General features: G+C 40.2%; 1 protein-coding gene and 1 long non-coding RNA gene across 2 annotated transcripts in view; both read right to left on the reverse strand.

Annotated features, from left to right (window-relative positions):
• Positions 1-25,633, reverse strand: part of htr7c (5-hydroxytryptamine (serotonin) receptor 7c) — a 38,481-nt gene that overhangs the window by 6,981 nt on the left and 5,867 nt on the right. The window lies entirely within an intron of this gene.
• On the reverse strand, positions 1,373-11,122 carry LOC146507380 (uncharacterized). The gene is made up of 2 exons (XR_014877225.1): positions 4,240-11,122; positions 1,373-4,203 (listed from the first exon to the last, which is right to left on the reverse strand). It is a non-coding gene; the product is annotated as an uncharacterized LOC146507380 (long non-coding RNA).

Genomic DNA, 25,633 nt, shown 5'->3' on the forward strand with positions numbered 1-25,633 from the left:
AAAGTTTCTTTTTAAAACTTGTTTTATTAGTTTTAATCTTTTAACTTTATGCATCAAGCAAAAATTTAATTATATGCAACATTCTCTTACTGGAAGAAATTAGTTTAATATTTAAACCTATTTTCTGCACATTCCAGCACATAAAATAAAATATTTTGTGTGTTTACACTCAAATAGATGCAAGTAAAACACAGCAGAAAATAAATAAAGTCAAAGACTAGCGGTCCTGTTGCTCTATTTTCACCTGTAAAGCAGGAGTGGGGTAGGCGGAGGTTTACCCTGGTGCAGGTGTGCAGCGGTCAGTGGAAGAATCCGTGAGTTTCTCTGTGAGTTTCCCATTACGTCGTAGCTACTCGGTGCTTGTTTGTAAGTTTAGGGTTTTTTTCGCTGTAAAAAGAAGTTTTCTTCCCACACACAACGGACACTAATGTTTTTGTCACTTTTTATGGACTCAAACTCAAAGTAAGGTCAGTACTTCCACGCTTTAAATGCTGCACGCTCATACTCTCTCCGCACTCGATATATGATCCATTGTTGATCTGCACACAGCTGTTGTCACGAATGTCGCACTCGCTTACGTCACTGTCATGAGACATTCTCGCAAAAAAATCACAGTTTTAGTAACACAGTAACGCAGCGTTCCTACGGGAAAGTAACGGTAATCTAATTACCGTTTTTGCAATAGTAATCCCTTACTTTACTCATTACTTGAAAAAAGTAATCAGATTACAGTAACGCGTTACAAGTAATGCATTACAAGTAACACGTTACTGCCCATCTCTGCTTAACACTGACCTGTCACTCATTCAAGCGTCATAAAGTTACCTAACTAAAGGGATAAACCTGTGTTGTCTCTAGACAGACAAGGACCAAACAGCATTTTATGCACTTGGTTACTAGCAGTCTTAAAAATATATCATGTGTTCTCGTTTCTTTAGCTGAATCTATAAAAAATGCCAAAGACAGACATAGTTTGACAGGCACAAAATTGTATTTTTGCACCAGCAAGGTGATTCCCAATGAGCTATTATCAAAAAACCTGGTATATCTCACCATGGTGTGCAGTTTATCTCAACAAACTGGAGAGATGAAGGGCCTATAAAACTATCTACAGTAGATGAACAGTATCTGAAAGTCATGTCTTCAAGAAATAGGAAAAAACCCAGCAAAGACCTGACACGTGACCTGAGAGATATATGTGGCCCTACAGTTGATCCATCTACTGTTCACTGAAGCCTCATCAGAAATGGTCTGAGTGAAAGGATGTCTGTCCAGTTCTTAAGGAAGGGAGGCAATGAGAAAGGCTAAGGTATGCTTAATAACACAAGAACAGATCGTTTTTTTCAGCATGACAATGACTCCAAACACACTGTGAATGCACTAAAAGAAAAAACACGCACGCACACTTCTGACCTCCCTATAGAAGCCAGAGCCCGACGTTACTGAAGCTGTGCCTGATCATCTTAACAGAAAAGGGAACAAAAGGCAGAAACATCCAAAGAAGAGCTTTAAATGTCCTTCAAGAAGTCTGGAGAACTGTTCCGGAAGACTCCTTAAAGAAAGCTTTCCTCAGAGAGTTCAGACTGTTGAAGAATAACGGTGGTCATAGCAAGTATTGACTTTCAAGTTAGAATTAAACTGTATTTCCAGTTATTTAAAAGGGTTCTTATATAGTGCTTTTTCTACTCAAGCTTTCAATGCACTTTGTTTTTCAAAAACAAAGTGGTATGGTATGGTATGCATTTTTTCATTTTTTCATGCATTTTTTAAAAATGCATACCATATTTGAACCTTGCATTATGATGAAAGCGCAAGCTAAATACACAGTGGCAGTGGATTATAATCGCCTCCTATAACACAGTGTGACCTGAACACAGTCAGTGATGTTTAAATTATTTTTTTATCCACGTCTCTGGTAGATACAGCGGCCCTCAGGAATTACCTGTCCATAGGCAACCAGAATGTCCAAGCTAATGGAGAATTCCATTACCTCTGCTAGGCTACCCCATAGAGCACAATATAGTGTGCTATTTTCTGCTCTGAAACACTGTAACTGGCCCTCTTGTGCAACAGTCATCGGTCATCTCCAGGAGAACCTCACAAACCTTTTACTTCTGAGAGGGGAAACATGGTGAAATATTTATCCAAGCCATTGGCTGAGAGACAGCGTGGTAAATTTGGAGCTCTGTGTCTGTCAGAATACCTTTTTCCCACAGAAACTTTCCACTGAAGTCCCTTCACTAAGCCATTTATAATTCTTATATCAAGCACAAATGTGCAGGGAGGGGGTCAACATGAGTTTAAAAATGTTTCCCGTTTTTGGAAGATCTCTGTATTCATCTGTGTGTGATTTAAGCGAGCGGACAGAGAGGTGCAAACGTCACCTGAAATCAAACCGTTTTTTGAGAAATGCAGCTTCATTGCTTTGTGAGTATTGGCCGCTTTCACGCTTGGTTGGATTTATCTAAAGTGAACGAGAGTGCTGAAAATGGGAAGATCTCAGAAAACACAGTTCAGTGTTCACTCGAGTGTCAGCTGTGTGCAAGATATACCGTAGAAAAGCTTGTTTGCTTATTGATTTGTTAAGTACACCGTGTTGTAATAAAGGTATTATGAGCTTGACTAGCTCTAAACAAATGTAAGGTTTGACTTCTGGATAAAAATAATAATAATTAAAAAATAAAATAAAGAAGAAAATAAGAGTACAGTTGTTCAACACGTGCATTTATTTATTCTGAGCTTTCTTCAACTGAAGCACAACGGATGTGTTCAGTGAGAGCTCTGGAACATTTCTCCAACATCTGACAACGAGTCAAGTCCTCAAGGAGCGCTTCAGCTCTATTTGAGGAAGCACCATAAGACAGAAATTGAGCTGCTTTTCTTCTGACAGAGCACGACGTGAATTTTCAACAAGAAAGCAAAGGAGCAGCTTCGTCTTTTTCCGGGTTTTACACACAATTAAGCATTTTTGTTCTAACACTCTTATACCTGTTTAGGTCAGGTTCTGTTCTCTTGCCTGATTTCTGCTCATGGTGAGGTGAGAATGAGTGAGTAAAATAATAATAGAGCTGTTTCTTTAATCACATTTAGACTCTTACATAAGCTAAACTGAGTCATCCCTGGACAGACACACTTCTTCCCTCAGATTTGTGTATTACCTCCAGCCAGTCTGTGAATAACTATTATTTTATTTCAGCCAATGTGTCGAGGAGGGAATTGCTACTCAAGGCAATGATTTTTTTTAAGAGAAAAAAAGTTGATAAGCCAAATTTATGCAAACTTTATAGTTACTGACAACAAACATAACACCTTAATTTTTCTTTTCTTAAACTAATAAGACAAAAAAAGTGTTGAGGGGGTGACTGCAGTTTTGTTTTGTTTTGTGTTTTTGCATTTCACACACACATACAAGATGGCAATGCTGGACCGAAGCTTTAGTCCAACCTGAAACATTTAGACAACTTTTGCACATTAATAGTTTCTTTGCGACCACAACATTTTGACAATAATCTACATTTTGATCTTATCCCGCAAGTTTCTATTTTACCTGTCAAGCTAACACTTTGCAATCTTCAAGGTGCTGGAAACATTTTTCCATAATAACATGATTGCATCTCACAGTTCATCCACATCCATGATGTGAACCTCTACTGCATGCCAAAGGTGCTGTGCTGGATTGGTGACAGTGGAGGCCATATTCAAGAAACTAGTTTAAGATGATCTGAACTCTGTAACATGGTGCGTTATCCTCATGCAAGCAGCCATCAGGAGCTGGGCCCACTGTGGTCTTAAAGAGATGGATGTGGGACTTAAACCATGCTCAGTTGGTTCTAAAGTACATGCCTGACACTATCATACCATCACCACCAGCCTGAACTGTTGATATAATTCAGACCCCATCTCAGTGTTGACTCATCAGACCAGGCACTGTTTTACCAGTCTTTGTTTTTTTGTCCAGTTTTGGTGAGCCTGTGTTGTAGCCTATTCTTAGCTGACAGGAGCAGCACCCAATGTGGTCTTCCAGCCCATTCTCACTCTCGAGTAACATCCCAACGATGTTTCACGTCCCGCGGTGTTCCTGAGGAACGCGAAAGGTGACTTAAAGGTGATTATGCTACACGCCGGGTTATTGGTGAAATCCAGTAGAATGATGGTCCCGCGGTAATACACATTCCAGCCAAGTATTCCAGCCCTAACCCTAACCTTATCCCTAACCATAACCTTATCCCTAACCCTAACCTTATCCCTAACCATAACCTTATCCCTAACGTTAACCAGCAATTTAATTACGTTAAATAGTGTTTTCCAAAGCAATTTAAGTAAAATGAACGAACGTGTGTATTGATTCCAAATGGTTCTCATGTTTCCTCATTTTTCTGATCTCGTCATTTATGGATATGTTGGGTGCCCGGAAGTGTAATATGTTGACGATTTGTCACCTAGCGTAAAATATTACGCTATGAGAGTGAGAACGTGTTGGCTCTTCTGTTGCTGTAGCCTAGATTCAACATGTTGTGCATTCAGAGATGCTCTTCTGCATTCCTCAGAGATGCTCTTCTGCATTCCTCAGAGATGCTCTTCTGCATTCCTCAGAGATGCTCTTCTGCATTCCTCAGAGATGCTCTTCTGCGTTCCCCAGAGATGCTCTTCTGCATTCCTCAGAGATGCTCTTCTGCATTCCTCAGAGATGCTCTTCTGCATTCCTCAGAGATGCTCTTCTGCATTCCTCTTCTGCATTGTAACAAGTGGTCATTTGAGTTGTTGTTGCCTTTCTATCAGCTTGAAGCAGTCTGACCACTCTGGCAACAACAACGCATTTTATCCCTGAGAACTTATATTTCTGGTTAGTTTTTCTTTTGTGGACCGTTCTCTGTGAACCCTAGAGATAGTTGTGTGGGAAAATCTCACCAGATCAGCAGTTTCTGAAATACTTGAACCAGCCTATCTGGCACCAACAACCATGCCATGTTCAAAGTCACTTAAATCACCTTTCTTCCCCATTCTAATGCTCAGTTTGAACTCAGCAGGTCCTCTTGACCAAGTCTAGATGCCTAAATACATCAAGTTGCTAATAGGTATCTGTGATATTTGTGTTAAGGGGCAATTGAACAGGTGTACCTAATAAAGTGGTCAGTGAGTCTATATAACTTCTTTTAATCTGACTGAATGTTAAACTTATACCCCTCTAGCGTTCATTTTTTTCTCCAGTTCAGCTGCATTAGAAGGTGTATACCATGGTAGCCACACTGACCCATGTTATAATATTGCAACAGCTGCAATCAAACTGTTACCCACATGTGTATACAGTACCACCCATGTCCAGACTTGTGACTGGTACTGCTATCTATAGCACAAAGTTATGTTATCATTAAAGCGCCAACTTTGAAAAAGCACAGTAAATACAGAATAAAGCGGGAATAAAGTTGAATTATTCTGTGTAGGCAAGTCTGGAAAATATTATTTTGGAACCATCTTCCACAGAATAAGGGACATTTTACCAGAGATTTATTACTACTGTATTGTCCTGTAAGCACTTAACTATCCATGTGGCACCACGGGGAGATGTGGGCATGCTGAACACAGCTCAAGGACAGATCTCAGACAAAGGTTATCTATAATCCTTATCAACATTCTCAACCTGCTTTGGGGTCCCAAAACAATCCTGGTTTTCAGTGCTCACCGATAACATCCCTGACCCTTTAAAATCTGTTGGATTTGTTCTATTTTGTTAATTATGTAGCAATGAAAACCATTTTCTATTGGTGACCTATTTACAGAGTCATCCTGTATACTTACAAGACACACCTAGCTTCACAAAGCACTTCCCCTCATCAGACTTTAAATCCTTTATGTCTGTTTTACTTCCTCCTAATTGTTGTAAACCCTCTGGGTGGATATTTTATGGCCTTTCCTACACAACTCACCACCTGTCACTATTGGAGGTTTAAGGGCTCTCACGGCAATAGGGATGATGGGCAGCTATTAGTGCCACAGTGATAAATGAAATCCACTTCCAACAGTCATTTTGTCCATCCCAGTCAGAGCTGGGTGTCCTTGGACAACAAAGGAAAAACAGCAGAGAACAGAAGAGAGCTGAGCGGGGTAGATAATAGGGTACAGGAATAAAGGAGAATTAAAAAGCTGGGCAAAAAAAAACTGGAACACAAAAGCATTGAGTTAAACCAGAACGGTGACAAAACAAAACAGCTGGGATTAAAGTATGTGAGGAAAGTGCACCGATGAGACTCAAGAGTGGAATATACGCATCCCAACTAAAGTTTTTCCTGGTGTTCCAGCTAGCCTCAGTCAAAGTCAGTTTGATGATCTTCCCTTTATAATGAGGGCGTGAGAGTCAGTGACCATACAAAAATGTGGATAATGTAGGAGGCACTGCATGGCCCCTAAATCCAACATCAGTGTTGCTCTACATGCAGAAACAAGTGGCAACAAAACATACATAAAACTAAAGTACAGAAAAGTAACTCTTAATTTCTTCAAAGGCCTTCAGAGCAAAATGTTGCAAATTTCTAGTCCAGCGGACCTACTTGGGTCAAATTTAATAAATAAATGAATAAAAGTCAGACTGTTTCGACTAATTCACCAACACCTGCCGCTAGTGCTACATAACAAATAACCAACAAGCTCCACTTCCTTTCGTTTTTTTTTCTAAAGCGCCATTTTCAAGGTCAATAATACCATTTATGTCTTTCCTCGTGTGTCTCTCAGTGCTGCTGCTCCTGTCATGTCACGTCATTTGATTTAAACCACTGCTGCCACCATTTTCTGTTGCCGCTGATGTTGTTGCTGTCTGCTATTTCTGGTCAGCGCTGCATCACAAGCACTAACGCACCACTTACATCGTGCCTTTATCTATACTGTTACATTACTCTACTGCCATAGTGCAGTATTTGCAGTTTATTTGAACCAAGCAATTCCCATCACACACATTATTTAACACTGTTCTGTTTTCGGCATGCTCCTCCGACTCTTTGTCCCATCAGACCCCAACATCATACGACTCCGACCTCCTGCCAGTGTTTCTGATCTCTTTGTCCTGACAATGGAGCCCCAAGAGGACTTTATTCTGCTCTTCTGCTCCTCGGGCTAGTTCCCAAGCACTAAGTCACATCTTTCTGTGCATCATGGCTTGTTGGTCAATCTGTCACACACTAGACATTTTATGTATGGCTCAGTTATTTCTATTGCTGGTTGTCTGGCTGTTGGGTAACAACACACAGCACAGGTTTTTCACTATATGGAAAAAAGTGGGCCAGACCTCTTAATCTTTGATATCAGGTGTTTTCAGCCCCATTGCAACAGATGTACAAAATCAAGCAAATAGATAAACCAAATAAACTGTGAGCTGTAATTTCACAAAGTTGAAGAATTTAGGGGGCTTCGCAGCCGGTGGGTGTGAGAATCAGCACCTCCGAAGGGTGGCTGGACTCTCCCTTAGAGATGAGGTGAGAAGTTCAGCCATCTGGGAGGGGCTCAGAGTAGAGCCGCTGGTCCTCCACATCGAAAGGAGCCATTTTAGGTGGTTTAGGCATCTAATAAGGATGCCTCCTGGGAGCCTCCTGGGAAGGTGTTCCGGGCATGTCCCATTGGGAGGAGGCCCCGGAGCAGGCCCAGGACACACTGGAGAGATTATATCTCTCGGTTGGCCTGGGAACGCCTTGGTGTTCCCCCGGACAAGCTGGAGGAGGTGGTTGGGGAGAGGGAGGTCTGAGCTTCTCTGCTTAGGCTGCTACCCCTGCTTATCTGCCCCAGATAAGCAGAAGAAGATGGATGGATGGATGGATGGATGGATGGATGGATGGACGGATGGATGGATGGATGGATGGACGGATGGATGGATGGATGGATGGATGGATGGAAGAGTTTAGGGACCACAGCAACTCAGCAACAGACCATATACAGTTACAGAACGGGCTTGCCACGTGCTAATGTGCATAATGTGTGAAAGTGTCCAACTCTCTCGACTCAGTAACTTGTCTCACATTAACATCAGCACAGAAACTGTGTACCAAGAGCTTCATGCTGTAAGCTTCCAAGGCTAAACAGCTCCTGTCAGTGTAATGTTTAAGTGGCCCTGTACTTATGTCCATGTAATCTATCTGTCGTGCTGCATTTACTTAAAATCTCTGGTAGAGGTTAGACAAATTACATCTAAGCTTTGGTTTCATTGAGGTTCAATTCGTCTGTTAGCTGTTTAATAAGCAGAAAGTCCTCCTTATCTTTCAGTTTTTGGTTCCTTTTGGCATCATTTGTAACATTTAGAATTACGTGTTCAGCATGTCTGCAATAATTGTGACTTTGATACACATACAGTATGAGACAGTTTACGTGTGACCTCTGTTAGCTAATAGATGCTAGCTGACCGCTGACCTAGCTAGCAGCCTATTAGCTGTTTAACAACATTTGGGTGTTAAGCAGCTAATAGGCTTACCTTTGTAGCAATGTTTTAGTTATTGCTGTTTTGTTAATACCATGGCAATTGCATTTTAACAGCTCAGAAGCAATTTAGTGATTACTTTGTCGCCTGGCGTTAGAACTTCACAATCGCGGTATTTGTTATGACATTACCTGCTGATCCTTGTGCTTGCTCTCCAAGTGATCGCTGTTAAGTGACTTGTTTTGCAGTCTCATAAATTTTTGGTTCAGATCATATGTCTTTCTTCTGTTTTTAATTAATATTCATGTAACAGAGGCAAACTGGTCTCAATTTGTTTCAGCTGCACAGCCTCACCTATAAATAACTATTATGTAAGTAAAAAATAATGAGGTTAAGACGGAATTTATGTATGCATGGAGCCTTTCGATTTGGACCAGCACTGTTAGGAAGCTCCTCAGTCCACAAAAGCTTTTTCTCAGTTACCTCAATGTTGTGTTTTTTAGTTAGAAATGAGACCATTCTCTCTTCTCTGTCACATTAGTAAAACACTCCATCTTGTCACACAATCTACTTTCCCTTCCTGAATGGATTTATGCCTGCTTGTTATGCATTTAGCCATTTTCTGCTCCCTGTCAATTATTTAATGGAGTTCCTTTATGGTGGCAGCCATGGCGACCTGATTTGTAATGCAGCTACAAAGCCTCTAGAGGCTTTTGGCTCTCCAAAGGAAATTACATTTGTACATGTGCATGCTTGTCATTGTGCTGCGCTTACTGGCCACCTAAATATACACTTTCAGCTGTGAGTAGCATCTCGCTAATAGTCTCAAACGCGAGCTCCCAAAATGTTACGTTAAATGTTAAAGAGTGTACTCATTTTCTCTTCATAATTAAACAAGTGAAGTCTGGTACTGGAAGGTGAATAAGTATGTGCCAGCAAATCCGTCTTCCTTTCCGTTTTTTTCCCTGTCATGATGATGAGAGAGAGCCAGGGTGAAGAGCCCCTCCATCTTTGTCACCTTCCCTTTGGTTCTGTCGCTCTCCCTCTCAAAGGACACCTTGAAAACTAAATAAGCTTAAAGGAAGTCTCAGATGTGGGGGAGGAATCCAAGTCTCCATTTCTTCCCGTTTTTCTTCTGACCTTTGAGAAAAAATGTTAAGCAATTTTAGTTACCAAGGATACCACAGACAGCTCCTCTTTTGAACCGACTCACTTTTTTCCAATTTGGCATCTAGCCAGCAGTTGGTATAGCTGAAGTAGCTGCGCGGCCCATTATACGCCATCATTTCATATCCTCTGCAAATGGAAAAGGACAGTGAGGAGGAGCTGTAGCCAACTCGTTCCAGAGTCACAACACTGCCGTGCAACATAAAGGCAACTATTGAGTGCTGTTCTCTTATCCTCTTACTGACCTTTTATTTTGGGCAGATGAAAATATCAGAGATATTTAAAAGCTCGGCTAAGAGCAAGAGGATATGTTTAAAGGCTATAACCCATGTGAGGGCAAAACAAGACATCGTAAAGTTGTTGTAAAAATAAAGTACGCCCTCTTTCAATTATAAGATTTTACATATATTAAAAAATAATCTGGTTCTTAGGTAAATACAATCTCAGATGAGCAACAGAACATGACGTATTACACTGTGTCATTTATTTAAAAAGATCAAGTACAGTCTCATCACTTCCATAAGGATTACGAGGGTAAGCAGCAGCCAGGTATAATGATCAAATGCATGTGTGAGCACTTTTATAAAAGCACAAGTTCTGGCACTTTTCTGGTCTGGAGCATCCAGATGTGTTAACACAATGCCACGGAGGAAAGACAACAGCAATGAGCTTAGATTTTTACAAGTGGAAACATTCAAGACAGTCGTCTATTTTCCCAGCAGATTTACCCCGAGGTCAGACTGTGCTATGAATGCTATGCAAAAAAGTCAAGTGCTACATTTCAGCCTCCTCAGGCCTCGATTAGTATATGAAATGTTAATGTTCATCATAGTACAATTATAAGGAGACTGAACACATATGGGTTTGTTTGGATGGGTTGCAAGAATAGATAGATAGATAGATAGATAGATAGATAGATAGATAGATAGATAGATAGATAGATAGATAGATAGATAGATAGATAGATAGATAGATAGATAGATAGATAGATAGATAGATAGATAGATAGATAGATAGATAGATAGATAGATAGATAGATAGATAGATAGATAGATCAGCACAACCAGCACAAATACGTCACACCAGCTGTCCGCATGTTGGTGCAGGGGTGATGATTTGAGCTTGTTTTGCAGATACTGGATGGATCTGGGCACTTTGCAGTAATCGAGTCAAACATGAACCCCTCTGTATGTCAGGCCATCTGTCCGACAGCTGAAGCTTGGACTAAACTGGGTCATGCAACAAGACAATGATCACAAGCACAGCAGCAAATAAACAGCAGAATGACTGAAAAAGAAAGAATCACTGTGCTGGCCCAGTCAAAGTCCAGACCTCAACCTGATTGAAATGTTGCGGTGGGACCTCAAGAGGTCTGCAAACCTCACCTGAAACAGCATTGTAAAGAAGAGTGGGCCAAAGTCTTCCACAACAGTGTGAGACACTGAGAGAGTAAAAACATTTACTTCACGTTTTTGCTGCTAAAAGTGGTTCTACAAGTTATTGAATCATGGGCAGTGCTCATTTTTTCACACACTGCATTTTCCTTTTGGCTTCATTTCCGTTATATATATATATATATATATATATATATATATATATATTGTAAGCTATATAATGTCTTTTATATGTATTTTCTGCAGTCCTGTGTTGTTATTGTTCCTTTTCATTGTCTCATATACAAGTACATTCACTAAAGGCTTCTCCCTTTATTTTTATCTATATAGAACAACAGCTCATCTGTGTGCTTTCAAACACGAAGCATGATTGGTAAAGAAAAAAACATGCAGGTGTTCTCTTTTTCAGACTCTTATGTGAAAACGTTGCTCATTTATTCATGTGATCATCTTCTCATCCCAATCAGGAGCACAGGAGGTCTGAGGGGGGATTGTAATCTTTTAAATGATTCGGTGGATCTACAGCATGTCTTCTATCTTGTTGGATTTGTCGCTTTAATTGGAAAATCTACTGAAGTATAAATCAATTAAGCTGTATTCTATACAGAAAGATTTTGATCAAATAAATGACAAAAGTATGTTCGACCAGAGGTAATGACATAAGCAAAGATAGGGCATGAGTTCAGCAAGATTGATATTAATAATTTCCAGCAGAAGAAAGCAATGAATTAAATTTGATTTTGTACTGGATGACACACATCAGAGCACCAAACGTGGAGGTCAAATTCAGTGCACTACCCAGAGATGAAGAAATGACTAATGATAGGAATATTCATTATAGCAAGAATTTTGCTAATCTCATCTAAGGCGAGCCAGGGGGAAAAAATATCAATTATTCACCTGCGTGTGATGGCACTTTTTGGGGAAATTTAGGGTAAAACAAAATAAAAATGTAATAAAATGAATTAATTATACGTCTGTGAAGGTTCTCAGTCATCCAGGTCATCGTAGTCAAAGGAGCTTGCAAAGAAAAGCGTCTGGACTTCTTTAAGTTGCTTGAAGACGTTTCACCTCTCATCCGAGAAGCTTCTTCAGTTCTAAGGTCAAATGGTGGGGAGTCCCAGATTTAAACCCAGTGGGAGTTTCCCCCCACAGAGGGACAAAAGGACCCCCTGATGATCCTCTAATCGCCTCGAAGAAGCTTCTCGGACGAGAGGTGAAACGTCTTCAAGTAACTTAAAGAAGTCCAGACGAATTAATTATACGTACTGCAAGGAAAAACTCATAATGTCACATATTTACATTTATATTAAAGAACTAGATACTTTCTGGGAACAAAGTGGTACATTATGACAAAATGTTGAATAGTATTTGATGTTATAAAAGCACAAATTAACTCCCAAAAATGTGGAGAGTTTTGCCACCGATTCACTTTGCAAGACTGGTTCAAATTGTTGTGACAGCCGAGTACGGAGCCATATTGATGATTTAACCAGTAATGTACTTGCATGGGTCCATTGTGTTGAATGCACAAAAGCTGTCACCTCATCCTCACTTCTTTTTGTCTAAATACACCGCACTATTTTTTAATGCAAAAAAAAAGAAGTGCAGCATAAGCTGGTCTCTGATTAGGAGCTTCACAATCAACCTCACAGCTTTGTTTTCCTCATAAATTTACATTAGTTTTTGAAAAATGATCCTCTTTCTAAGGTCTCACTTATTCATGTTTTTGTTTTTCTTCTTTTACCTGCAATTATGGAACCAGTAGCTGTCATAACTTTTTGCAGAAAACCCATATTCAATCACAGTTGTACACATCCATGTACATCCCCAGTCTCAGCGCGGCCAGACAAAATGCCATTGCAGATGAGCAAACACAGCTGTGACAACAAGGTAATAACAGTGATAATAGTGATCTGGCAAAATAGAGGTTAGCATTGTGTTGCAGAAGCAGTGCACATAATTATAGGTGAAAAACTGTCACTCTGAGAAAAAGTGCTGTGCAGCGAGGAATGTGTGCGAACAATGATGCTGGCTTATTCAGACTGACTTATTATGTAGACTGACTGCATATGCACCAGCGTCCTGTTCATTTACATCATGAAATTATTCATATTGGGGTTTTATTCAATCAGATTTGAGTGGCAGCGAAATCCTTCCTGTGTTACACCGAGCTTAAGCTCCATCATTTGAGCTAAAGGAGGAAAACTGTGGTTCTTTCTAAGAGGTGTCTCCAACTTCCACAAAGCATATGCAGTTAACTTAAGCATAGAGCAGCAATAAATATAGCACACAATCTGTTTTCTTACAGGTGATGTATATTTTTGTGCTCTCACAGACACGCCCACTCGGTCCATGAACACTGAACTGCTGATCTGAGCACCTACAAGCTCGTGAGTCATTACAATCAGGGGCACGTCTTACTCACTGATGATTATGATATCAGTTTTTAAAAAGTTTTCCTCACAAATGAGAGATAAATATGGTCTTTTACCTCTTTGAAGCAAAAAGACACAAACAAATGTTTCAAATGTTTCATCGTAAACAGCTTCTGGCTCCCACGAATATCATTACTATCAGCAACAAGAAAAAGCAGTGTGGGCCTTTATCTGCTTCATGCCTGCCTGTTCACCTGCCTGATCCTCTGATTGTTATATCACTGTTGCTTTGGCACAATCTTAACAACACTTTTTTTTTTCTTGGTTTCCAATTTTTAAGTTGTTTTGTTTTAATTAAAGCAGAAAATCGCTGATATAAAAAACACCCGTGTACGTGTGTACATATCTTAACTGAATAAGATAAAGTTTAAAAAACTATCCGAGGTGCGTCGAACTTGATTTATAGTACCGGACCATAACCAGCTAATAACACCTGACCCAAATAACAAGGGAAGCAAATCTGCTATAAAGTCACAGCCATTGAGGACATCCATCATACAACGCTCTCTGATAATTACCTGACAGCTATATTATACTGACAACGCTGCTACTGTTTGGGAACAAGGCAGAGTGAGGAGTGACCCTACATATACAGTCCTGAACAAGAGTTTAAGACCACTTGAAAAAGGGCCAAAAAAATCATATTTTGCATGGTTGGATCTTAACAAGGTTCTAAGTAGAGCTTCAACATGCAACAAAAAGAAATGGGACTGAGACAAACCATTTTTTGAGCATGTAATTTATTGAAAACAACGCTTAAACTGAAGCAGGCTGTTTTAGAGCTGATCAAAAGTTTAAGCCCACACGCCTTTAAAAGGCTAAATCTGTGTAAAAATGTGGATTCATTGTCATTTTCTATCAGGTAATCACACTGTCATGATGTCAAAACATTCCCTTTTTGAATGTGGTCGGGTTGTTGAACTGCATAAGCATAATTTATCATTTTTTAAATGATCTTAAGGGTTATGGAACAAAAAAGTCAAGTCAAGTCCAGCACTGAGCCAGAGGATCCAATTGGCTGTCCATCAAGACACTGGGTGATGCTCCACCCAAATTAAGGCCGTTACTGGTGCTGACTGCAGCCCCGTAACCATCAGACGGCGTCTGACACTGAAGAGATTCAAAAACAAAAAACATCTTCAAAGGCCTCGTCTCCTTAAACGCCACAGAACCGACCGTTTGGACTTTGCAAGAGAGCACCAAACGTGACATTGAAAGGTGGAAGAAAGTTTTATTCTCTCATGAGAAAAAAAGCAACCTTGATGGTCCTGGTGGTTTACAATGTTACTGGCATGACAAGCAGATCCCACCTGAGATGTTTTCTGTGTGCCACAGTGGAGGGGGAGCCATAATGGTCTGGGTTGCCTTTTCCTTCAGTGGAAGGAAGTGTCGGGGCGTCAAACGGCCGCTGGCTATGTCCAGATGTTGCAGAGAGCATTCCTTACGACTGAGGGCTGTTATCTGTGTGGTAACGACTGGGTTTATCAACAGGACAATGCTGCAGTGCACAATGCCCACAGGACGAGGGACTTCTTCCAGGAGAATAACATCATTCTTTTGGACCATCCTCCGTGCTCCCCTGATCCAAATCCAAATGAGAACCTTTGGGGAAGGATGGCAAGCGATGTTTACTAAAATGGACAATGGTATAGCTACTCATTACTGAGTTCCAGAGATGGGCAGTAACGCGTTACTTGTAACGCGTTACTGTAATCCGATTACTTTTTTCAAGTAACGAGTAAAGTAAGGGATTACTGTTGCAAAAACGGTAATTAGATTACCGTTACTTTCCCGTAGGAACGCTGCGTTACTGCGTTACTAAAACCGTGATTTTTTTGCGAGAATGTCTCATGACAGTGACATAAGCGAGTGCAACGTTCGTGACAACAGCTGTGTGCAGATCAACAATGGATCATATATCGAGTGCAGAGAGAGTATGAGCGTGCAGCGTTTAAAGCGTGGAAGTACTGACCTTACTTTGAGTTTGATTCCATAAAAAGTGACAAAAACATTAGTGTCCGTTGTGCGTGGGAAGAAAACTTCTTTTTACAGCGAAAAAAACCCTAAACTTCCGAGCAAGCACCGAGTAGCTACGACGTAATGGGAAACTCACAGAGAAACTCGCGGATTCTTCCACTGACCGCTGCACACCTGCACCAGGGTAAACCTCCGCCTACCCCACTCCTGCTTTACAGGTGAAAATAGAGCAACAGGACCGCTAGTCTTTGACTTTATTTATTTTCTGCTGTGTTTTACTTGCATCTATTTGAAAGACTGAGTGTAAACACACACAAAATATTTTATTTTATGTGCTGGAATGTGTAGAAAATAGGTTTAAATATTAAACAAATTTCTTCCAGTCAGAGAATGTTGCATATAATTAAATTTTTGCTTGATGCATAAAGTTAAAAGATTAAAACTAATAAAACAAGTTTTAAAAAGAGACTTTTCCATTTGATTACATTTTGTATGATGGATTATGTAGAAAAAGTAGAATTGGGCTGAAAGATCTATCACTTTATCACCTATTCAGGTTGTAAATCGTGTTTTAAAAAAGTAACTAAGTAACTAAGTAATTAATTACTTTTGAAAATAAGTAATCAGTGAAGTAACGGGATTACTTTTTTGGGGAAGTGATCAGTAATTAGTTACTGATTACGTTTTTCAAGTAACTTGACCAACACTGCTGAGTTCATGTTTGAAATTTTGATTTCTGTTTTGGGGGTGGTTTACGGGTTTTTTGGAGGTGTGATCCTAAACTTTTGATCAGCTGTAAAACAGCCTGCTTCAGTTTAAGTGTTGTTTTCAATAAATTGCATGCTCAAAAATAATGTTTTGTCTCAGTCCCATTTCTTTTTGTTGCATGGTGAAGCTCTACTTAGAACCTTGTTATGATCCAACCATGCAAAATATGATTTCTTTTGCCATTTTTCAAGTGGTCTTAAACTTTTGTTCGGGACTGTATAATTACATTTTATTTTTTGTTGTTGTTGTTGTGTGTAGACTAAACTGTCAGTACTCAGAATCAGTGTGTTTTTCTGCAAGATTTGAAGCTACAGATCTAGAGAGAGTTGAATCAAGAATTTATGTGGTCAGCACATCTGTCTCGCTGTATGTTGAAATGCCTTCTGATTGTCAGCTCACAGGAGCTTTCTATTCTGTATGCCAGGCTGATCTGTCAGTGTTGAGTTTCTCCTTTTTCTGAGCAATCCTGAATACTCAAAATCAGCTAAGAGCGCGACATTGTAAGGGTAATGTTTCTGTTTACTGCTGTTTTTAAACTTGTGCTGTTGCTTCTCGCTAGAATTTTCCCTTTTCCACACTCGACATTTCAAAGAGCGAAGTTCAGCACACAGTGCACTGACCCAGTTAGTTGTCAGTTGTAAAGTTCAGTGTCTTGCTGAAGGGCAGTTTGGCAGTGACGGGTGTGCCATAACTCAGTTTGCTATTTCACAGCTGGAATACAAACTCTGTGGAGTGCCGGGAGTTAAATCACTAACTTCCCAGCATTTACCTGACCCAAATAACAGGAAAAACAAATCTGCTGTAAAGTCACATTGAACTATAGCCAATGAGCACATCCATCATAAAACATTCTCGGATTGTTAGCTGACAAGTATATCTTAATGATGCACAGCAGTGAGCATGTATGGAGAACTGTGTATCAGTTAGAGTAACATGCAGGAGTTAATTAAAGTCTGCATGTCTGAAGACATCGCCGCTAAAAGCTGTCACCTGCAGCAGCGTTACAGTACATGCTCCGATGCACACAGTACGTTTAGACATGCAACATACTATACACAGAGTAATGCACACGATCGCTCACTGAATTATCAGAGATAACTTCTCAATCACTGTTTGTAGGATCTTTAACGCTGCTGCGTTTAGTGGACCGTATAAATATTCAGCTCATGTGCACAAATGAACTGAATGTCAGCTTGAGTTATTCTGCAAGAGCAACAATATGCTAAATGTCCTGAGTATATTATCTGCAATCCACAGTGTGTGTGTGTGTGTGTGTTTGCAGTCTCTCAGCTCCATCAACAAGAAACCCATTATCTCACTGCTTAGTAAATTCTTGTTGGTGCTTTGTTCGGCCTTGATGAGTAATGGACTCCACCTTTGTTATACCAAATGACACAAAGCATGATTTATACCACACTAAATTCACTCAGCACTTTGCCCTTTTCTGCATCCTGTCCCCAGAGTTTGCTGGGTAAATAAGGTGACAGACCAAGAATAGCAAAATAAACTCACATCTCTATCCGTGGTCTGGTTGGCGATCTATCATCCTGCGCTGCTGCTTTGTATTAACGCCGGTGGTCGAGATCGAATCTGGTTTTAAAGCTCACTGATTAGGAGGCTCCAACCTAGAAAACCTCCAAATCGACACAATAAATCAAACAGACACATCATGTGATCATGTTGGTGAAGCATGAATCTTTGTGCTTTTCAAACTCTCTCAAAGGAATGAGAGCGGGTGCATTGAAGGGTTTTTTCAATGTAGGTGTTAAAGTGAATAAAGAAATGAAGAAATGAAGCTTTGGACAAGTTATGAGCTTTCAGAAAGGAAGCCATAATTCTGAGATCCAGAGCACGTATTTAGGTTGATACAAAACTTTTATTAAGTGGTTTGTTCCAGTTTCTCCCTCAATCGAAGTGTTTCTTTAGTCTCCAGATTGACTTCAGACAAACTATTTAGGGCAGTTTGAACTTTTTTCCGGAACATGTCATTCATTTTTAAATGTGGCGAAGTCTGATTCGTGTTTCTGGGACTGTTCTAACCGAAGCTACCCAACAGTAAATCACAAAGCTTCCACGTGTGCTTTTTCAGGCATTTAAGAAGCACCTGCCCAGAGACACAAACACACAGTTTCAGATGAATCATAGTTTGCAATGGGAATAATTTAGCTCCTTTTGTTTAGCGAGTATGCCACAATATCTGTTAATTTAATCAGTTTAGCAATAAAATAGTTTTGGTTTTTTTTGCAAAATTCGATTTTCCATATGTTTGACCTTAGAGGACATGAAAAACATTTCGGTGCTTTGCTTTACCTCTGGTATCGGTATCTTAAAGACTCCAGCATTTCCTGTGTCTTAGCTATAACCTGGTAGTTTCCCTCCAATAAAAACGTAGTCATGTAACAGAACATACATCAAAATCTGAAAATTATTGTCTTCAATTGATATTTTTTATTTCTATTTAAGCATACATTTAGTTCATTCTTACATAGATCCCATTTGCTTATTGCTCTTGAGTTATTTGTGAACTGGAAGGATTTTTCAAATTTCCAAGTTCCTTTTAACTTTCATGTCAACGACTTCAGAGAATCAGTTATTTGACAGAGTTGTAATCACACTCAGCCCACACATTTTGTTCACACCAGCGAGAAGAGTCAGCGTGCAGAGTGCAGGACAGGGGTAAGACGATTCTGCACCATGTGTGTCTCTGTGGTCACTCCTCAGTCAAAGTGTGTTTGAACCACTTTTACTGGCCCTGACCGAGTCCATCTTACATTTCAGTAATATCCACTGGCTGTGGAACATGTCTGTCTTTTATTTATCCCGTTTTATTTATGTAATCTAAACCGTGACACATACCACAGCCTTTATGAGCTAAACTCCAGTACTGATCCCTTTGAAGTACATACAAATTACATAAAGATTTGATTAAAAATAAGCACAAATTATGCAATAAATACATACTTTGAAATGCAGACTTAAAATAAGAAATAAGCAGATCATTCAGAAGCTTTCTGTGATCCCTTTTGCATGCTAGGTTATTTTTAAGGGGATTAAAAAAACAACCTTGCTGTATCAACTAAATCTGCATGATGTGTTCAAACCATCATATAGGTCCCAACTATATCGTGACCTAGATTTGGTTTTCCAAAAAACTTGCACAGAACATAAACAAGAGTTGACATAAAAGTGGTCTGAGTTGGACTTTTTAACAAAGCTTAAATGTTCTGAGGCTATTTGCTGTAATTATGACGTTACGAGGGCTGAAAAATGCTGGGAAATTAACACAAACTCAGAATTTGAAACTTAAGGCCCATGACCAGAAAAACTTTTGATTTAATTTATTTTCTATACTTAACTAATTAATATAGTATTAAATGTATTATGCAAAAATCAAAGAATAAAAACTGTAAAATGTCAGACGACAGTGACGAGGTCAGGTTGGTATAATCTGTGTCGCTTTCTTTTAGTGGCATTCTCTGTTAACAAGCTTGTTTGCTTGTAGGTTGATCTGATTGATCGGGGTGAAGCACACAGCGCACGCGAGCGTGCAGATTGTAAAGACACCGATTTTGAGGTTGTGTGTATGTGTTAGTCCCCGTAGGGAAATTGCTCCTCTGCATTTAACCCATTCACCCAGTGAAGCAGTGGGCAGCCACCAACGCAGCGCCCGGGGAGCAGTGTGTATGGACGGTACCTTGCTCAGGGGTAGCTCAGGGTAGCTGTTCAGTGGAGTCGAACCCCCGACCTTCTGATCATGGGGCCACCACTCTACCTACTGAGTTATCCCTGCCCCATAGAGAGGGATCTCCTGTTCCACCACATCCCAAAGATGCTCTGCTGGATTGATATCTGGGGACTGTTGAGGACATTTGAGTACAGCGAACTCACTGCTGTGTTCAAGAAACTGCTCTGAAATGATTTTGAGCTTTGTGACATGTTGTTATCCTGCTGGGCATGTGTTAACCACTCTCAGTAGTAGAGTGATTCTGATGCTTGACGTTGAGGCAAACCCCAAAGGTTTGCTTCAACCTCAAGCACCACTCATGTTTCACATCTTTTCATATTTGTGGCTTGTGCAGTTTTCAACATTATATACTACGGAGCCCCGCAAGGGACATGGGAGAAAAAAAATTTTAAGACGGACTTTTGCGAGATCTCGCAAAACTAACTCGGGATCTCGCAAAACAAACTCGGGATCTCGCAAAACTTTTGCGAGATGTCGCAAAACAAACTTGGGATCTCGCAAAACAAACTCGGGATCTCGCAAAACAAACTCGGGATCTCGCAAAACAAACTCGGGATCTCGCAAAACAAACTCGGGATCTCGCAAAACTTTTGCGAGATGTCGCAAAACAAACTTGGGATCTCGCAAAACAAACTTGGGATCTCGCAAAACAAACTCGGGATCTCGCAAAACTTTTGCAAGATGTCGCAAAACAAACTCGGGATCTCGCAAAACAAACTCGGGATCTCGCAAAACAAACTCGGGATCTTGCAAAACAAACTCGGGATCTCGCAAAACAAACTCGGGATCTCGCAAAACAAACTTGGGATCTCGCAAAACAAACTCGGGATCTCGCAAAACAAATTCGGGATCTCGCAAAACAAACTCGGGATCTCGCAAAACAAACTCGGGATCTCGCAAAACAAACTCGGGATCTCGCAAAACAAACTCGGGATCTCGCAAAACAAATTCGGGATCTCGCAAAACAAACTCGGGATCTCGCAAAACAAACTCGGGATCTCGCAAAAGTTTTGCGAGATCTCGCCAAAATCTCGCGGAAGCTTAGTTGTAATATTACTCTTTTTGGGTCACAAAATACACTTTTAAGATATTTTGAGGCGTGAATGTAGTTGTGTAAACGTCAGATACCTGCTCGGTTTACAAGACATCACATATTTGCAAAAGTTTTGCGAGATCCCGAGTTGGTTTTGCGAGATCCCGAGTTAGTTTTGCGAGATCTCACAAAAGTTTTGCGAGATCTCGCAAAAGTCCGTCTTAATTTTTTTTTCTCCCATGTCCCCTGCGGGGCTCCGTAATATACAGTAAAATTAGACACTGTCACTGCAATAGTCTCCCTTATATTCTCGTATTGGACCACTGTTTTGAGTTTTAATTTCTTCATTTATGAATTCATATCAATCCTGAAACAATGCTGAAATCAGTCCTTTTAAGTGCATTTAATGACAAATCTCAATCAGCAAACTGAAATCTCTTCATTAATGTAACTTCCAAATGTTATGTCAAGTCAAGTCAAGTCATCTTTATTTATATAGCACATTTAAAAGACAAAGGTGTCGGCCAAAGTGCTGAACAGAGGGATAATATAATAAAAGAATTAAAATAGAAAGAAAACATTTTTTTTTAAAAGAATTGTAAGACATGTAATATCAAAGAGATCCGAAAGCCTTGGAAAATAAGTAGGTCTTGAGATTCGATTTAAAGACTTCCAAGGATGAAGAGAATTTTATGAAGGGGGGAGACTATTCCAGAGTCTCGGGACGGCAATGGAGAAAGCCCTGTCACCTCTAGATTTGAGCTGGGAGCTGATAAAACCATCTGACTGGAGGAGCGCAGAGATCGAGTGGGTAAGTGCAGGCGAAGAAGATCTGAAATGTAACCTGGAGCCAAACCATGGAGGGCTTTAAAAACAAATAATAAAACCTTAAAATCGATTCTATAAAACCATGTGTTATGAATGCACATGACACTCTGTGACTGACGCGTACTGGACCTGACTTAGCTATAATTCAATTCAGTTTTATGCAGCTCCAAATCCCAACAACAGTCCCACAGGGGCTTTATATTGTTAGGTAGACCCTACAATCATATGACCCCCTATGAGCAAGTAGTTTGGCGACAGTGGGGAGGAAAAACTCTCTTTTCACAGGACATGAGAGAAGAAGACAGGCTAAAAGACATGCTGTGGAAAGCATATAACTAACAAGAAGGATAATGATCATGTTTGCCTGCATCATGTGCTGAAAAATAGCAAACAGCAATACAACAATGCGATCATTTTTATAATTTCACTCTCTTTGATTTTTTTTGTTTATCAGTTATTTTAAACCCCCGCAGGTCCGTTCCCACACACACCTCACCCCGTCACATGATCAATGTGCAATTTGTCTTTCGCTTTGCGTGCCCCTCTAATAAAACTCAAACAGACCATCAAACAGGATGGTTATGGTGCGTTGTGTAAGCAGGATTTATCAATGATTAACTTGATCTAATAAAAAGAAAAAATGCTGCTCCCAGGATTTTTATTCAATGCTGCTCTGAAATGTTTTTCACTGACAGCAGTTTGTTTACAGGGCAGGAACAGTGATGCGTTTTAAAAGTAAATACTGTTTCCTCTTAAACACAAGAGCGGTTTCTCTTCTCGGAGTAAAAGGTTTGTAGAGGTTTGTAACAGGAAGTGGGTCTCGTGTGGTCTCTCTCAGATTTAGCACTTTCTCTAACCCGGTTGGGTCCACGGGAATTAAAAATTCACTGTGACATCCTGTTTAATCCCAAAACACACTTTCTTTACTTATTAAGCACATCTTTATGGGCATGATCTGATTGCACAGGCCTCGTCTGAGATGTCTGTTCCTTCAGATTTTGGAGAGGTGGCCAAAAAGCGGGGAGCGGATAGCGCCCGGGAAAGTGGCTTATTACCACAGGAAACACCACAGAGGTCAAGTCATCTGTGTGTGGTGCTGCCGGTGGACATTTCCCAGCTGCTCTAAGCAAAGAAAGTCTCTCCTGGGACAAAAGTGCACGCCTCCTTCACAAAAAATATTATCAGTTGTGGAGAACCGGTTGACATACTTCCATCACATCCCTGCAGGAGCTTCCAGGTGTGATCACACCTATGCTGCACTAAGACTGAGCCTTGATGGAAAAGTTTACTTCGCTGCATTCCTGCGATATTTTTTTCTTGACCTACATCCCCTCCGTCTTAGACAAGTTCACTGACAGTTAAGCCATTTGATTTGCAAATTTAACAAGCCCCACTCCTCCGAGTCGTCTTTTCTTAGACTTCTGGGGAACTATACAGAAAAAAGGACTTTCCTTGCTTCCCACTGTTGTGAATAAATCATTCATCTTTGACTTTTGAATTATTGAGCGTACAACATATTACTCTCAGTGAAGGTAAAAACTGAATGTAGCCTAAAGCGATACTAACTTTTTAGGGAAGTGGGCATGAAGGCTGCTCCTGAAAGTGCATGCTGGAACGCTGTATGAAGGAGCAGGCCTGCATTCGTTTGGCCAGGAGGCCTTAGGTATGTAACTTCACTTTTCTTCCCTTCGCAACACATCAAGAGACCGACTCTTCTGCTGTGACTGGGTCACGCTTTGGTGTGTTAGCTTCGATTTGCACTACTGAATCTCCATTTAAAGAGGCTGGAGCTGATTAACGGGCTTTTACAGTCTCATTTGCACAAACAGCACAAACTAACTGAAGCTTTTTATATTACTGGGTATTTTGGGAGTAGAGCAGCAGGTTGTTTGTTTAGAACAGAAATATTAACACAGGACGGTGCTTTTTTTAAACGAAAGTCAAATCTTTCTAGAAAGTTTAATAATAATTTCTTAATTAAATTATAGTAATTCAGTGCAGTCAATGTTATAATGAGGGTTTTGATATTGATAGAGCAATATACACACAATTATTGTTACTTTAGCAACAAATATCAATATGTTTTATTACACTGTTGTATATAGGTGCTCCTAAAGGATTGTACCACATACCTGACTCACCACCAGAGATGGGCAGTAACGCGTTACTTGTAACGCATTACTGTAATCCGATTACTTTTTTCAAGTAACGAGTAAAGTAAGGGATTACTATTGCAAAAACGGTAATTAGATTACCGTTACTTCCCGTAGGAACGCTGCGTTACTGCGTTACTAAAACCGTGATTTTTTTGCGAGAATGTCTCATGACAGTGACGTAAGCGAGTGCGACGTTCGTGACAACAGCTGTGTGCAGATCAACAATGGATCATATATCGAGTGCAGAGAGAGTATGAGCGTGCAGCGTTTAAAGCGTGGAAGTACTGACCTTACTTTGAGTTTGATTCCATAAAAAGTGACAAAAACATTAGTGTCCGTTGTGCGTGGGAAGAAAACTTCTTTTTACAGCGAAAAAAACCCTAAACTTCTGAGCAAGCACCGAGTAGCTACGACGTAATGGGAAACTCACAGAGAAACTCGCGGATTCTTCCACTGACCGCGGCACACCTGCACCAGGGTAACCCTCCGCCTACCCCACTCCTGCTTTACAGGTGAAAATAGAGCAACAGGACCGCTAGTCTTTGACTTTATTTATTTTCTGCTGTGTTTTACTTGCATCTATTTGAAAGAGTGAGTGTAAACACAAAAAATATTTTATTTTATGTGCTGGAATGTGCAGAAAATAGGTTTAAATGTTAAACAAATTTCTTCCAGTCAGAGAATGTTGCAGATAATTAAATTTTTGCTTGATGCATAAAGTTAAAAGATTAAAACTAATAAAACAAGTTTTAAAAAGAGACTTTTCCATTTGATTACATTTTGTATGATGATTATGCAGAAAAAGTAGAATTGGGCTGAAAGATCTATCACTTTATCACCTATTCAGGTTGTAAATCGTGTTTTTAAAAAGTAACTAAGTAACTAAGTAATTAATTACTTTTGAAAATAAGTAATCAGTAAAGTAACGGGATTACTTTTTTGGGGAAGTAATCGGTAATTAGTTACTGATTACTTTTTTCAAGTAACATGACCAACACTGCTCACCACAGTCTCTAAAACATGAGCCCTCGTGGTGGCACTAATCAAATACCAGTTCATGTATTAGTTGCACCTTGATAGTACTGGGCTGGACAGCTTTCGGTTTCAGAACTGCCTTCATTATTTGTGGCACAGCCTGAACAGGATACAGGAAACATTCCTGGGAGATTTTTGTCCACAGTGACATCGTCACACAGTTGCTGCTCAGATTCACATACATGATGTGAACCTCCTGTTCCACCACATCCCAAAGATGCTCTGCTGGATTGATATCTGGTGACTGTGGAGGACATTTGAGGACAGCGAACTCACTGCTGTACTCAAGAAACTGCTCTGAAATGATTTTGAGCTTTGTGACATGTTGTTATCCTGCTGGGCATGTGTTAACCATCATGATGAGTACACTGTGGTCATGAAAGGATGAGGGGGGAGGGAGGGAACTCAAAGTGTGCCAAGAAAACATCCCCACACTGGCAGGATGGATCCATGCTTTCATGTTGTTTATGATGACATTTTTCCAATCTTCTGTTGTTGCATTTTGCTGGGTCTGTGTGAATTATAGCCTCAGCTTCCTGTTCTTAACTCAGAGGTCTTCTGCTGCTGTAGCCCATCAGCTTCACAGTTTGACGTGCTGTGCATGCAGAGATGCTCTTCTGCATATCTTGTTTGTAACTATTAGTAATTTGAGTTACTATTACCTTCCTGTCAGCTCAAAGCAGTCTGGCCTCTCCTC

The sequence above is a fragment of the Neolamprologus multifasciatus genome, chromosome 12, assembly GCF_963576455.1.
Source record: "Neolamprologus multifasciatus chromosome 12, fNeoMul1.2, whole genome shotgun sequence".
NCBI lineage: Eukaryota > Metazoa > Chordata > Actinopteri > Cichliformes > Cichlidae > Neolamprologus > Neolamprologus multifasciatus.